This window comes from Echinops telfairi, unplaced genomic scaffold, assembly GCF_000313985.2.
Source record: "Echinops telfairi isolate 266 unplaced genomic scaffold, ASM31398v2 ScPeMD7_7424;HRSCAF=8462, whole genome shotgun sequence".
Taxonomy (NCBI): Eukaryota; Metazoa; Chordata; class Mammalia; order Afrosoricida; family Tenrecidae; genus Echinops; species Echinops telfairi.
Window position 1 is genome coordinate 23,794,516 of NW_022111324.1, and position 10,369 is coordinate 23,804,884.

Below are 10,369 nucleotides of genomic sequence, written 5' to 3' on the forward strand. Positions count from 1 at the left end.
ACTTCTGAAAAATCAGCCACTGAAAACCTTGGCGCACAGGTCTACTCTGACCCACACGGGGTCGTCATGAGTCAGAATAGATCCAGTGGCAGCTATTTGCTTTTGACTCTCATTTACTGCTTCACCTTCACCTTCACCTTTTTGCTATCCACACTACAGTGAAAAGGCGAGTAAAAACTGATCAATCAGCCATTCTCCAAGACAGTGACCTCGATGCTGTTGTCGCCTTTAAGGTGATTCTGGATTTTGATTTGCAGTGACCCTATAGACAAAGTCAAACTGCCCCAGAGGGTTGCACGGGCTGAAATCTTTACAGGAGCCAATCCTCAGGGTTTCTTTCCTGCAGAGTGGTTGCTGAATTCGAACCCCCTGCCCTCTGTTAGCAGCCAACCGCTTAAGCACTGCACCACCAGGGCTCCTTTGGGGCAGCGCTTGATTAGACAGTAATGAGGAAAGGGAAGAATGCTGACTTTGGAAACCAAAGATCTGCGTTTTGAGTCCAGAGCCTCTCCATGGACAGCTGCCTAACCATGGCGGTCAAGTCTATTCATGACAGCCCCGAGAAGGAGAGCTCCGTTCTAAAACACTCGATCTGTGAATTCTCTGGCCAACAGTAGGATCCTTCATTCCAGTTTCGTCACACGCCACCTGAGTTCTTTCTGACCAGTAAGCCAGCGGTGTGGCTATGACGACTCCCAGGAAAGCCCAGGGAATGGCAGCTCACATGCAGGAAGAAAGTCATTAAAGGAGACCCAAATCCTGGACAAACCCAAAGAGGATTAGTTTGTCTTAAGGAACTTGTCTGGGACCTTTACCCTTAACAAATGACTGTAAATAGCCTCCTGTTATCACATGTAGGTTAACTGTTCGGGTCCTGCTGAGGGACTCATGACTGTAGGGTCACCATGTAGCCAGGTAGCCAAAGCCCCAGAAAAAACCCTCTATATATTTACAGCCCCCAATGTGCACACATCGCAGGCATGGGCCTTTGCGCACTCTGAAGCTCTGCAACAGTGCTGACTCGACCTGCCTGCCACCAGTCATGACCTTGCGATCATTCCTTTTTGCTTTTGACCATCTCTAAGTTGCCCCATGGCTGGAAGTCTGCAGAATCCATTGGGCTTCTGTACTGAGTGGTTTCTCTCCTGTAGAGACGAGTGTTCCATTGAGCATGGTCCTGTTGAGGGCTTAACAGAGGCATCTCTATAGCATATGCTTGGATCTGGGCTCGCGTTTTCCCCTTGCACCCCTGTTTAGAGCACAGCCGGGCTCCCGAGGGGGGTCTTGGCTGTATTCTTCATGGAAGCAGTTGGCCAGGCCTTTCTTTCACAGTGTTGCTGGGTGGGCTTATAGTTAGTCTCGCTCACTGTCATTGCGTCCATTCTGAGTCCGCAGTTAAGGCCCAACTGTTTAGGACATCCAAGGCCCTCGTGAGCTGAGTAACCAAGGGCTAATCACATTGCCCTTCTTAGCTTCACCCATAATCATCATATGAGATGACAACGATGTGCCACCACAGGGTGTTAAGCACACCGTCATTTGAGTGCCCCCAAAGCACTATGAGGTGACTGTTAAGTGTTTTTTCCACGGAGGAGAAAACTGAGCCTCACAAAGTTTATCTACGTTTGCCCCCAAGAAACTACCTCGTAGGGGTGGGGTGTGCTTAGAACTCTAGGTGCTGTCGGAGTTCCGTGATTCTGCTTTTAACACCAGTTCACTAAGGACAAATGCCGAGCCATGGGACTACGGGGAGATAATGGACTCAATCTCTCTCTCTCTCTCTCTCTCTCATCAGTCTCTAAATATACACACACAGGGACTTCAAAAAGTTCATGGAAAATTTCCACTAATTTCTAATTCTATGTTTCCACGAATTTTTGGAAGCCCTCTCACACACTCACATATGTGTACATGTACATGTGTGTATGCATGTGTTCAAAGTACCCAGGAGTACAGTGCTTGAAGCACACAGCTGTTAACTGAAAGGTTAGTGTTCAAACCCACCAGCTGCTCACAGGGCAAGGGATGTGGCAGCCAGCTTCCATGAACTATTTACAGCCTTGGAAGATTTATAGCCTACGAGGCAGTTCTACTTGGTCCTACAGGTGCACTATGAGTTGAGGGATCTATAGTTATACATACATATGTATGTGCATACACACTTTTGTATGTATGTATGTCTATAACGCAAACCCATTGCCAATGAGTCAGTTCTCACTCATAGAGACTATAGGACAGGATAGAAATGCTACCTGGGGTTTCTGAAATTGCAAATCTTTACTGGAGTAAGTAGACTCATCTTTCTCCCTCAAAGCAACTGGGGTATTTGAACTGCCCAGCTCTCATTAACTGCCTGTGTTAGACAGGGTTCTCTAGAGAAACAAAACCAGGACACACTTATGATTTGATAGAAAGATAGATAGATAGATAGATAGATAGATAGATAGATAGATAGATGCAACATAAGAAATAAACAGCTAATTAGTCCACAAAGCAGTACAAATGGCTCAGTTCAACTCACTTCCATGAGACAGTTAATACACTGGCAGTCCTTCAACTCACAAGGGCTGCTGGGTGCAAGTCAAGGAAGCAGGCAGCTGCGTCTTCTGTGGAGCAACACAGGCAGTCCACCCACAGGCAGTAAACAGCAGGGCAGATCACCAACAGTCAGCCAGATGACAGGGTCCGACAGTCCTCAGCTCAAGTGATGTATACGCCAACAGTGTGGCGAAGCAGGTCTCGAAGGAACCTCAAACTGTAGCATCACGGTCCCCTGGGTAGTATAGCTCGCAGCTGAGGCAGAGAACCAGCTAAGGTAACTGCATACTCATCCGACCACGAGAGAGCAAGAGACAGAAATCATTTTGCCCTTCAATTAAACTGCAATTTTATTAACACCCATGTATTTATTGGTCAGATTGGCACAATAGACCTACCTATCGCACTGCCTCCAAAGTTTAATCTGCAGTGCCACCAGGGCTCCATATATCTATACATTGAAATTGCTTCCCATTCCTAAACTATAAGCCCACGACCATTTCTATCTGTCTTTGTTACTCCGTGGCCTAGCATTGTACCCAGCACATTTGTACAAACCTATCAGTGTTGAGTCCATTCCCACACGGCAACTGCATGCATTACAGCAGAACTGTGCTGCCCACGGCTTTCATGGCTATCATCTGTATGAAGCGCATGCCAAGGCCTTCTTCCATGGTGCTGCCACGTGAGTTTGAACATTTAGGTCAGCAGCTCAGTGCAAACCATTTGTATCACCTGGACACTCGGCACATGAGTGGACACACAAACACTGGTTGAGTGAACTTGAGTGAATTATCGTGAGACAAATGAACACATAAATGTTGCCTATTAGAAAGGAAGACTCTCTTCCTTACGCTGCTGTGTCAGTGAGTGGCAAAGGGCAGAGATCAGCTTTATATGGACTGCGGCATGGTGTCAGGAGGGTGGCTTCCTGGGGCTTCTATTCACATATGGGCTCAACAACGCATCCTCGTGGAGAAGTAGCAACCAGAGCTGTGGGAGGTGAGTGGCTCTGTGAGTCGGAAGCACTGTGCATTTCACTTCTCACATGCCCCTCGGAACCCCTGCCACCCAGCTCTGGTGCCCCAGACCCAACCTCAGGCCTCCCTTTGGTCTCTTGCTCTCTTTTCTATCCTGTGTCTTGGGTTCCGACCGTGTCCCCACCTCCTATTGTGCAAGAGCATTTGCCCTTCAGAGCAAGGCCGTGGCTGCTGCTCAGTTTGCCCTTCTCCCTCATGTTTGGCCTCCATGTCTATCTACTGCCCACAGGCCGGGTTTTCCCACTGGGCTGGGTCGGGATCCGTGAGTCAGAATCAGACACCAGAACGGAGACTCTGGGTGAAAACTGGGGCAAAGGTTCTCACTTGGGTTCTCAGAGAGCACTTGCTCTGTGGCTGGAGCACCCTATGGACTGACTGAGGGTTGGTGGGAGAGGCAGGTTTGGTGGGATATGTCAGTGGGCCACTCATGCGGAGGGAAAGAGAGCCTCCCAGAAACATGTCCAAATCCTTCAGCGGAGCAAGAGGTAGGAAACTGAGCCAGGGCTCAAGTAAAAAACGGTTGTCCACTCACCACATGGTAAACCACAAAGAGAGTAAGGCGTCCCTACCTTCGGAGCCTCATCGAAAACAACCCTGGGGTGGGGGCGAGGTGGGGGGGGCTCGGGGTTGCACTTAGTGAGAAGAGGCAGACGAGGACTGAGCAGGACAAAGGAAATGGTGATCATATTCACAAGCTGGGCTGAACCCAAACGCACTGCCAGATGCCTGAGAGGACAGGGTCCAACTGCCCCTTTGAGTTTCCGAGACGGAGGACTGAACTGTTGCCCTAGCAGTCAGAAGCCAAACCCATAGCCACCTCACCCCAGGGCTCCCGGCTAGCAGACACTGAAATCGTAGCTACAGGCCCACAGCCACTGAAGCCGATCTGACACAGGGCAAAGTTCTGGCCGGAGTAGAACGGTACCTGTGAGTTTTCCCAGGCTGTGAATCTTCAAGGGACTAGAAAGCCTCCCCTTTCTCCCACAGAACAGCTGCTGTTTCTGAACTGCTGACCTTGTGGCCTCCTGGGCTCCGTATAGAGACCATATATGTCCTTTAAGTCTGCCATGGAGTAGCAACTGGGACCACCAGGTGGCACTAGAGTAGAGACTGAGGGAGAATTTAAATCATTGGCTAAGTAGGGAAGTACCTACCAGTAGAGCCTTGGGGGAAGGGAGGACATTCAGGACTGGGGGTCCAGGGATGCTGCTGATGGAGGCTTAGAGGTGCAGACATGAACATAGCCTGGGTCCTTGCACATCTGGCGATGGAGAAGGAAGGGATGCATGCTTTACCAAATTCCTAGAGACCACATTTCCGGGGACCCTTTAGCATGCATTTCAGACAAAGGCACAGATGTGAAACTGGGAGGCTCAGGTGGGTGGCAAGGACCTGAGAACAAAGATTCCCCTCCCAGATTTCTGATCCTGTGAGAATTCCCTCCTGGGTTCGAAAAACCCCAAACCCATGTCACTGAGAGGATGGATGGGGGTTCTGGGACCACATCTTCAAAAGGAGCAGACAGGCTCAGCCTCACCCAGACATCCCAATAAAGGTCGCTTCGATTTCTCCAATAAATGACAGTTGAATTTGCTGCCAATTTCGCACCCACTTTGATCTCCAGGCCCCTCAAAGAGAAGCACCAAAAGAGGCACTGGGGCCAAGGAAAGTCCCCAAGTCCCTCAGTCCCTCCTGAGGCCAGAGCCCTTTGGATCCCAGGGAGCCTTTGTTGTTCCAGATTGCTCGCTGTGAGTCCTGACCAGCTGCCAAGGGCCACCCCAGGCGCTGGAATCTCAGCTCACAAACAGTGCATTATGTGCCTCTGTCTTCTGCCCCCTCCAAGCCCCAGCCCCACCTCCAGCCCTGGCCCCCCTGCCCCACACACCCTTGCCCCGTGACACCACCCACCGCCCCTTCTCCAATAATGTGTTTCTAATCTGGCCAGGACCCGTCACCACGCTGGGTTTTCCTGCCAGGCCTAATCAGCTTCGCCTTTGCATGTCCCCGTGGCCCCGGGTGTGTAACCCAGAGGCTTGCACGGAGAGATCAGATTGCCGCCGGGAACAGTGTGTTTCCCTCCCTGCCCCCGCTTGTTTTCTCCAAGGGGCTGGGACCGCCTCTCTCTTTCTCTCTCTCTCAGCCGCTTGCCCGCACGTGGTCTGGCTTCTGTGCCCGAGGGGGGGCGTGGAGCCAGGGACCTGCGCCCTGAGCGAGTGCGTGCCCCACACCTGGAATGAGGCTGTGGGCAGGTTTTTGCAGGGGGACTGTGGGGTGGAGGTGGGGCAGACTGCTACTGCTTTGAGGAGCAGGCCTGGGTACCTGGCAGAGACCAGGGGGAAGGCTGGGCTGGGGATTTGAGCCAGCCCAAATCGGAGCAGATCTCGTAAAATGTTTTGTACTTCCTCTGTGGCTGCTGTGGGTTTTCTTCCCCCTTCCTTGTGCTGAGCTGCCCTTTCTGTTTCTTAGCTCAGCCAGGCTCCTCTAAACCGGCCCCAGTCAGCAGTAAACACGCTGGTTTCCCAGCCCCACCCCCACCCCCACTCACTGTCCTGGTTTTCTCTGAAAATGCAAAGAAAGGGAAAGTTGCCTATGCCAGGGGGGATAAGGGCAGGGGAGTTAGTGATGAAGAAGAACATGTCCATAAAACGGTAGGAGGTACCTCCCTCGGCTTTATTTTCTCCTTTCTTGAAGTTGGCAGTAACCAAAAAGAACCCAAACAACCCCCAGCCATGGGCCCCGGGGCCACGGGTAGGGACCTTAGTGGGCAGAAGGAGAGAAGAAATCTGCTGCAGGCAGCACATGGAAAGAGCTCACCCTCCCCACGCAGCATTCAAACGCACCGTTTCAGTAGAAACACCAAGCAGCCCATCATTAAAATCAGAACATTCTCCCCAGAAGGAGTTGGGGGCCCCTACTGCCGGATCCAGCTTTCCAGGCGAATTGGTAACAAGGTGACCAGGAGTGTATAACTGGCCTTCAAGAGGTCATGAGTTGAGCCAGGAGGCCACGGGGAACTCACCTCCATTCCCTGGTGGCCTAGTGGTTATGCATTGGGCTGCAAACCACAAGGTCAGCGCTTTGGACCCACCTGCCTCTCATGGAAGAAAGCTGAGAGTTTTCTGCTCCCGTAAAGAAGTATAGTCTCAGACAACCCCACCCCCCACCCCACCCCCGGGCAGTTCTCCTTTGCCCTACAGGGTTTGCTGTGAGTCAGAATAGACTCGTTATCAGTGAGATGTGTTATCTCTGAAAGGTGGGCAGTAAGCATTGGCTGCTTTGCCAGAGAAGGGCCTGGCTGTCATCGGCTCCTGCAGAAGAATAGGCCCTAGGAGACCCTGGGGGCCAGTTCTACTCTGTCCTATGGGCTGGCCACAAGTCAGAATCATCAATGACAGCCGCTGGCCCTGCAGTCCCTGGATGGTCAACATGCTTATGGCTAACCAGAAGGCTGGCGGGCTGTGTCCACCAAGAGGCACCTCAGAAGCAAACCCTGTCCATCTGCTGCCCCGGCACCCAGCCACGGAAAGCTCAATGGTGCACGGTTCTATACTGACACATAGTGGGAATTGCCACAAGTGGAGGCAACTCACAGGACCTCCACATCTCTTCTTGGCAATGTTTGTTCGACGCCCAAACCCAGCTCTGTCAGCAACAGTCTGCCACCTCCCTCTCTGGCTCCAGAGCTCCATCCTCTCTCCCTTCCACTTCCCTCATTATTAAAGCTTGCCCCAGGAAAGAGCCTACAACCAGCTCTGTAGACCCCAGATGAGTGACAGGAAATTACAGGCATCTGTGGTCCTAGGAGAGACCTTACAATGACCTATCAATAGCCCCCCTTGGTAGATGTGGAACCTGACAGCCGAGAGGTAATGTTTCTCATCCATGATTCCACAGCATGGCTTAGCGGCCGAGCTGGCAGAGTAGCCTGCTCCTAGCTCCCCCGGGCCCATTGCTCCCCCAGGATGGGTGGAAAGCTTGCTTCCCATCAGCTGCTGTGGGGTCTTAGGCAAAGTACTGTGGGTAATTAACAGAGGCTCCCCTCGCGGGCTGTACAAAGAATGTATGGGATCATACAGCAGAGCTCTTGTCATGGTGCTGTGTGTGGCAGAAGCTCAGGAAGAGGTTGCCATGGTTACTCCGAGAGTGACATGTAATTCAGGAATGGGAAGACAAGAATCGGAAGGACAGTAGGACTGTCCTGATGGCTCATGGCCTTCTCCGCTGACACACAAGGCCAAACCTGCTGCAAGCAAAGAATGTGGCTCCCATCCTTTACCTTGTCGCCGTGTGCGGTCAAGTTGATTCTGATTCGTAGTGACGCTCTAGGATGGGCTAGAACTCCTCCACGGGGTTTCCCGGGCTGTCACCTTTACGGAAGCAGATTGCCACATCTCTCCCGGGAGGAGCAGCGGTGAGCTTCAAAGGCTGACCCTTTAGTTTGTCAGCTGCGTGTCAACCATTGGGCCATGAGGGCTCCGTCCTTCGCTCCTCACAAACAGATATGTGAGTCTGTTCTCGACCAGAGCCTGGTTGAGATGCTCATACTGTCTGTGGCCGGGAGTTTCCTTCAGAGACTGCCCAGATATTGCAGGATACCTCATTTTAATGAACATCCTACCCAGACCTCAGACTCAGAATGACATGATCCTCAAAATCCTCTGAGATAAAGCGTACAAAAATAGACTGCAGGGAGATGAGCCCTGAATTTGGAATCAGAAGAGCTGAGGTTGGGTCCAAATACACTGCCCACTGGCACAGTGGGTTATGCATTGGGCTGCTAACCACAAGGTCAGAAATTCAAGAGAACTAGCCACTCCATGGCAGAAAGATGAGGCTCTCTGCTCCTGTCAAGGGTTATGGTCTCAGACACCCACAGAGCCGGTCCTGCTCTGTCCTGTAGGGTCCCTGTGGCAGTTACATAATCTGTCCATTTGTGAAGGGGTGGAATCTAGCCTGTCAAACAGGTCACAGCTTGATGACCTCATTTGGAGGTGTCACAGAAATAAATAACTCACTGGAGATCAGATACACTGTTTGTCTTCCTGGTGACAAGCCACATGGAGAATCCTGATGGAACCAGAGCCCTGGAGCTGGAGGAGCCACATGGAGACCCACTCCAGTGCTGAGATGCTTCCACCACCACTGCATCCACAAGACTTTCCACCCACTGGCTTGTGATCTTCCTGCATGTGTTTCATGAGCCTGAAGAGGACTTTATACACTGGTATTGATCATATGGGCTAGTATCGGACTTATGGACTAGGCTGGGATGCTTTCTCAATATACAATTGTATATGTATATGTAAATGTATATGTATATGTAAAGCTCTTTCTCACACACATATGAGTGTCTCTGGATTTGTTTCTCTGGTCTACCCAGACTAACACAGTCCCTATGAGGTGGAATCTACTTGATGGCAGTGAATTTGGTTGGGGGGGAGTGCTCAAAAGCAAATCAACACGGAAAACAAGAGCTAATTTTTAGTGTGTGAAGCAGGACTTGAAGGTGAGGTTTTAAGGCAATAGATCTGCGATTCTTTCAAGGGTTTATCATAAGGGTTTATCATATAAAGCTACCTTATTCAAACCACTTATTTCAAGACATACAGCTCACATCTAATGCTATATTTCCCAGATTCTTAGAAGCCACCGGTGGACTGGTGCCCCAGCAGCACATTAATAACAGCCTTTCTGGGGGAGAGACAAAGAAACACTTTTAGGGTAAACGTGAACATCAATTATAAAACACGGCATTTCTAACACGTTGCTGCTGGCTGCTGCCAGCTTCTCTCAGACTCGTAGGATCTTATGTCCAGCAGACGCTTTTCAAGAACTGCCCCTTCCTATGGCATCTTCGTGAGCAGTGGTATGTTTGAATCTCTTGCTACGGCTGCTGCGTCAGTCCATGTGTAAACATGTCAGTCCAGGTGTAAACATGTCAGTCCAGGTGTAAACATGTCAGTCCGTGTGTGGCAGACTAAAGTGTGCCTGACCCAAGCCCTGGTATTTAAGGATGTCACTTTGAAGACTAAAGTGTGCCTGTCCTCCTCTCACTTCACACAGTGGAAAGAGGATCTGAATCAGCCCAGGGCGGATTCCTACGAGGTGGAGGTTAGATGTGCCTCCGCCTGCCAAACTTGTCAGTCCTAACACCAGCTGGTCCTCCCACAGCACTCCCCACTTCTCTGCTGGGCTCACTGATTTATTGCAACGCCCACACAGAGATCACAGAGCATACCCATAAACAGAGGGTTTATTAACGAAGTATCACGGTACATTTCAGGTTTAGGAATGTTCAAGATTACCCATAAACACAGGGTTTATTAACGAAGTATCACAGTACATTTCGGGTTCAGGAAGGTTCAGGATACAGTTCTTGACTAGGATGCCGTTTCTCAGCAGTGCCTGTAGGCATGCTGCTCTCCAGGCTTTGGCCCCTCAGTCTGGCCCTATCCTGCTCAGCTAAGTGTTAAATAACTCATTCAGTCCTGCCAATATCTGCTGGAGGCACGCTACTCTGCAACAGATTCCCTGCCCAAAGGCACTCAGCTTTCTTACTCCATGGGCTGGGAATCCCACTGCTCTGTCAAGTGCCAATTCTGTGGCCATTTTTCATGTCTCTGGTGTCACTGGCTGTCTGTATCCTGAATCTAGGAGGGTTGGGAAGGGATCTCAGGTCAAATCACATACTCCCCTCTTGGCTCTTCTTTCTTATTGGTAGTAAGACTCCTCTTCTCAAATATGGAATGGGTCATTTAAGCCTAACAGGGTGGCAAAACTGACTAGTCCCT